The sequence below is a fragment of the Leptosomus discolor genome, chromosome 7 (genome assembly GCF_034619465.1).
Source record: "Leptosomus discolor isolate bLepDis1 chromosome 7, bLepDis1.hap2, whole genome shotgun sequence".
NCBI classification, from domain to species: Eukaryota; Metazoa; Chordata; class Aves; order Leptosomiformes; family Leptosomidae; genus Leptosomus; species Leptosomus discolor.
The window spans coordinates 4,815,766-4,821,765 of record NC_141397.1 but is presented as its reverse complement, the minus strand read 5'-3'; positions in this window follow the sequence as shown (position 1 = coordinate 4,821,765).

The following is a 6,000-nucleotide window of genomic DNA, read 5'->3' as shown; positions in this document are numbered from 1 at the left end:
CATGGAAAGCATTTTTACCAACTTGGTAGAAGATAGTGTAGAAAGCAGGCCTCCTAAGACTATCGGTAACTTTCCACATGTGATGGGAAAAAGGAGCTTGAAAAAGTCAGTTCTGTTATGTCAGCAAGGTGCATTTTTATTTTTATTTTTTTATTATGGAATCAAAATTAGCCTCTGTTGGTTCCAGGATGGGAAAGCCCCTTCAAGGACTCCATTGCAAATCTCATGCCAAATACTGTAGTGCTCTTCGGGATCTATTCAGCTGAAATTATACGCTGGCTTCTACGGATCTGGCTTTTGTACCTAGATGAGCCATTCAGCAGGAAGACCAAATAGGGCAAAAATGCATCTTTGTTGAAACAAGATGGTGTCTCCCTGGCTGGGCTATATATGTTTATATAAACATATATATTCTACCTTCTATCAGTGATCCAGGAATCGTAGCATTGCAGAATAAATTGTGTTCCCAGGTAGTTATAGGAAACATAGCTTAATTTAAAAAAAAAACCCAAACCAACAGAATCTTCTCCTTCAACTAGCTTAATGATGGTATATTCCTTTAACCATTGGCACAGAAGCTCAGCACAGACACTCTCGTTCCCACATACTTGGATGCGAGGCTGACCTATTGTACTCAAACGTGATGCACATACTGATTCTCAGCATGCCAACACTCATGCCCATCTGCTGGGATGGCGCTGTGCCCACTGCAAAGGTGGGACGCCGTTCCCAAGAGGCCTAGGTGCCAATTGCCTATAGATTTAAAAGGATAGTTTAGAGAATACAAAAAGTGACGCTTTGTGGGTGTCCTTTCTGATGCCACAACTGAGTTCAAACGTTGTTTGTCTGCGCCAGGCAAAATTTTGCGAATTCTTGCCTTATAGCAACTATCACCAGAAATATGGTCTTTGAAATGATTCATAGACAAAATTCCAGACGGAAAAAAAAATTTTCTGAAAAATGTTGCTAGGCAGAGTCAGCAACCATAAGGTAGAAACTCCCCCAAAGTTGCCACTGCTTTTAAAAAGAAACAATTAGGAAACTGCTGAAGGCATAAAAGCCAAGAAACAAATATCTGTAGCGTGGGGGGGGGGGGACCCACCACACCTGCTGCTGGGACATGGAGTTTTGTACAGCTGTGTCTCTCCCTTCTCAGCTCTCCTTGCTTTATTTTGGAAAATGCGGTTTCTTTCAAATCAAAGTGGTTGCACACAAAGCTCAATATGCAATCAGTCAGATTTGCAGAAAGACTATGTGTACCAAAACAAATGCCTATATTCCTCTCAGAGAGAAATGAAAAAGAACTGGGATGGGGGAGGAACATGATTCTCAGATCGCTTAAGCTTGTTTCACCTTTTCCTTTTGGCTTTTAAGGATAGGGAATTTCAGTTTCCTAAAGTTTTTTTTGGACCTCCAAAGTCTTCTGAATCTTTCTAGCAGCAAGCAAATACCACACTGATATTAGATGTCTGGATATCAATAAACTTGTATCAGAAACACCCTTCTGTGGGACACGTGCGGGTGATGGCAGTGGGAAATGACACAGGTCAAGGTTCTGCTGGAGGCATCACAACCCAACACATGTTAAGGGGCCCTGGAGAAGAAAAAGCAGAGAAGTCAGCACTAATAGAAGTGAGGGGAGGCTGAGTTTGATCTATTTAACTGAAACACCGTTCCTCAAGTCGCCACCCGGTTCTGTGTTACTGGATTTAAGTCCCAGGCCAGGTCTGTTTACCCAGGCACTGCTGAGGGAAGCGTGCCATCCCACAGAGGGTCAGTGGCTTTTGAAGAGGTGCCCACCGCTTCGCAGGAGCACGTCCACCGGGGCCTGGGTGCGTGGTGTCACGTCCGCTGCTTGTGTCAGATGCGTGTGTCACTCCTGAAATCTGAGGGAGCTTAGGTCTTTCTCAGTATCACGCTGTTGGTGAAAGTTATTCGTTTAAAACCTGTTTTGCCATGAATTTTTGTCAAATGTGTGTGTCATACTTTTCACAAGGAGTGCAAGAAATGCGATGCTTCAGGCTGAGCATTTAAAGTTAGGATTTAGTTTGTACACAGACACATACATGTCTGTGCATATTTATTTTACAGCAGGCAGACAAAGAAAAAAAATAGAGCTTGTTTCTGGGGTATGGCTTTTAGAAGAAATGTTGAAAAGTTTGCCCTGCACATTAACAGAACAATATCATTTAAACTCCAGTACCTTAAGCATTAGCATTTAGTCTTCACTCAAATATATACCAGAACATGAAAACAGAACCCCAAATGGTCAGTCTGTAAAGATACTCTGGTTACAACTTCAATGAAGAGAATGAGGGATCCCTTATCTCCAGATAGAAGACTTCCACGTGTGACATAGAAAAGGAGAATGTCTCATGTATTAACACCAGCAGGGAGAAATTCTACAATCTTTTTATATCTTGCTGAGAACTTAATTCTGTTTGGAAAGTTTCAGGAACAAGTCAAGATTTCTTCTTGCTCTCTGCTAATTATGTTGTACACTTCCCATTTTCGAGCTTTGAAAAGACCACTTGTGTTTATGGAATGATTGCCGTGATTGGACATTAACACACATTATTGAGCTCGATACAGGGTTAACTGGGTGAAGTGTAATGGCTTGTGATTTACAGAGGTCAGACTAATGCTCCCTTCTAGTCATCAAACTTTAAGAATCTGATTTTCTCTGAAAGGTTTTGGTCTCCTTTGAATATTATTTATAAGATAAACTAACTGGAATTAGAAACACATTTGAAAAGAAACTGCTTACATCTCATTTCTGTTTCTGCTGCCTATCTTGGCCATAGCACGATCAAGATACGGAAAATAGTCTGCACATTAAGCATGTATGCTTAGCTAATTTTACAAAGAGCTTTGAGGTTATATTTGTTATGTCTGGCTTATATATAATGAATGGGTTTATTTTCCTCTCTTTCTTCCTCTGTTTTCCTGCAAAGAAGAGACTACGCAAGTGGCCTGTACCCCCAATCAATGGTGTCTGCACAATTAACTACTAGGAAAGAGCCAAGCCCACTAGGTAGCTGACAGCTGCTTGAATTTAGGCTGACACCTTTAAACAGGAATAGAGATAGCAAACGTAGCTGATGCTGGGATGTCTCCATGGGGAATACAGTAGATTAGCTAGCTCAGGATGTAACTTCTGTTGCATAAATACAAACTACTGAGCGTTTTTGGGGCCTGATCCTTTGAAGAACCAGACTGGCAGCTTCTCTGGGTCCCACTGAATATGTGGGTAAAGTGAAGGTAGCTATGTTATCTGTAGCATTTCCTTGCAATTTCTGTTTTTGTGGCTCAGGTCAGTCATTTTTTTAAGTCCACTCTATGGAGCTAATAGAAGAAGTGTCTTTCAGATGCTTAATTACATAGAGAAAGGAAGAAAAACAGACAATGGACAAAAAGAGCATAGAAATTGATCCACCCTCTAACCACAGTGAAGTAGAACTGCAGGACTGAATTGAAGAGGAATAGTTCGTGACTGGATGAACTCCAAAAAGAACTCAGACATTAGCATGAAATAATTTAACTTTCAACAGATCCTCCTCCCTTCCTCTCTTCCTTTGCTCTCCTTCCCCCTAGTTCACAGTTTATTCAGGGAAGAGTTCTAGAGCCGCCAACCTTAAACATAAATGATGATGGTGCCAGATGCCTCTTTTCACGTCACAAATCTTTCCAGCAGCTAATGAGAGATGCGGTGGCAGACACAAACGACAGCACTCACCTAAAAGGAGCAGCCCAGGTGACTGTGCTGTCATTTTAACTTTTCTCATAGTCCGTTCAAATTAATCTACTTAAGAAGTAGCTAAGATTTCCCAGATTGTTATGATAGGTAAGAGTTTCCAGATTGTTAAGAAAGATGCAACGCTGAGTTAGGAACTGGAACATGATTATTTATCTTACAACTGTGTGTAACATATCCTACCAAGGATGCAAACACTGAATTGATACAGGAGAAGCAGTCTTTCCCATGGGGGTTTTATGCTGTAAAGAAACAAGATAGTCAAAGAATGAGAGAAAAAGAAATATCAGCATCCCCATCTGAGGGAATGGAAGGCAAGGCATGGAGATTTTGAGCATTCAGCACATGGCCATGCAGAAATAGGTGGCAGCTGTAGGATTTAAACCAGATCTCCTGACTTTCCATCCAATCCAGCTCTATAATTATTCATTTAATCTGAAAAATATGCCAGCAGAAAAGTCCTGTTCTGCATCTGGTAGTAAGTAGACTGAGGATGTAGATCTTTACACAAGAAGGTTGCTATCACTGCTGGCATGCAGCGTGATTTCAGCAGAACTATATTCTGAGTTTTATTCAAAATTCCTTAAAAATGAACAAATGCCATCCATTACAATAATTTTTCATGGCCTCCAGATTCAAAGGCCAAATATACCAGCCTTTCAAACCTTACTTGCAGCAAGGGTTGCTTGGCTTGTTTTTTTTTGTTTTTTTGTTTTTTGTTGTTGTTGTTGTTGTTTTGGGGTTTTTTTTGTTTGTTTTTGTTTTTGTTTTTTTTCTGGTAAGAGTGCGTGAGAGAATAAATATGAATAACTTGGTGGTCAAGCGCATAACCGAAATATATATTATAGTTATGCTAGCTGTTCATGGCCGTGACTAATTCTGTTTGTCCTAATAATTTTTATCACAAAATAGTCTTCGACTGACACTGATTAGCCTGCCCTGGTTTTGGGCACAGAAAACAAGCTAAAAGATTGTAATCAATATTGAAAAAAAATTCTTCAAGCCAGAACAGCTGCCTCAAATAATTTATTCTTTATTTAACCAATATGCATCATTTTTTCCATGCAGCTTACTGTTCTAAACTCTGTAATACCCATATTTAAATGCATTAGTCTTAATTCCATAGTAAATGGAAGTACTATATAAAATCACATCTCACTTTTGATTTTTAAGTGAAAACCTAGAAACAACTAAATGTTGTTCTGCTGAGTGATAGGAATGAAGCATGTACAGAGGATGAGGGTACTTATGTAGGTTGTTGGATGATTTATTTGCTTTCTTACATACCCACATTTACTTTTAGGTCATCTTCCTCTCTCTGTGTTGGATTGCAGAGATTTTATCCTGCATTTCTCTACCCGTAGTCTAGAGCCGTGATCTTTGAAAGTGTCTGACGCTGGTGTTCGCAGTAGATGGCATCCTTCTCTCCTCCCCAGTCATGAGACAAGATAGGGATTATTTGGAATTTGGTGTTATTGGGGGGGTATCCAAAACAGAGGCCTGCATCAGTGCTGCTGATGTGGAATCCAGTGACATTCCCAAAGACTGGAAAAGGTACCAAGGACAAAGTCTATTTTGTTACTGCTTTGCAATGTCAGCTAGAAATTGCTATTCTTCACTCTTTTTTTTTCTAATGTGAAGAGATGGTATAAATGGCTGCTACTTTTCTCTCTTGTATTTTGGTGATAGATAAATGCTGTTACACCTCGTTTATTGAGCAACTCTGTGTGTTTCAGAAAGTCAGATTGTGTTTTGTGTGCTCTACAGCATACAGCACCTAGGGAGAAAGTTCCCTGGGTACCGGATTTGGGTGAAGCTGGTGTATATGGTCCTGTCCTCAGGCTTACATGTAAAGAGTAGAGTGCCTGAGGGGGTTCCTTGAATGCCATTTTGGGCTTGAAGAGGCAATTTCCATAATACTGAATGTAATGGTACTATGATTACCTCGATGTCATCCTGGGTAGTATAAAGCCATCTCTGCTCCACCCTGTGTGGTTGTACCTACGTGCCATATAATACTTGGTTTACAACACACGATCACTTTGCTGCCTACTGTGCTCTAAACTGATTCCACTTATGCTTTTAGTGAAGTCTTCCAATCAACTTCCATTGCTCTATACTTGTGCAGCAGACCAGAGATTATTTTTAGAAGCTGCCATTTTTTTATAAACCTAAAAATATGTAGCAGAAAAAGCTGTGAAAAGAGAAAAATGCCCGTGGGAAAAACTGATCATTAAAGTTATAGA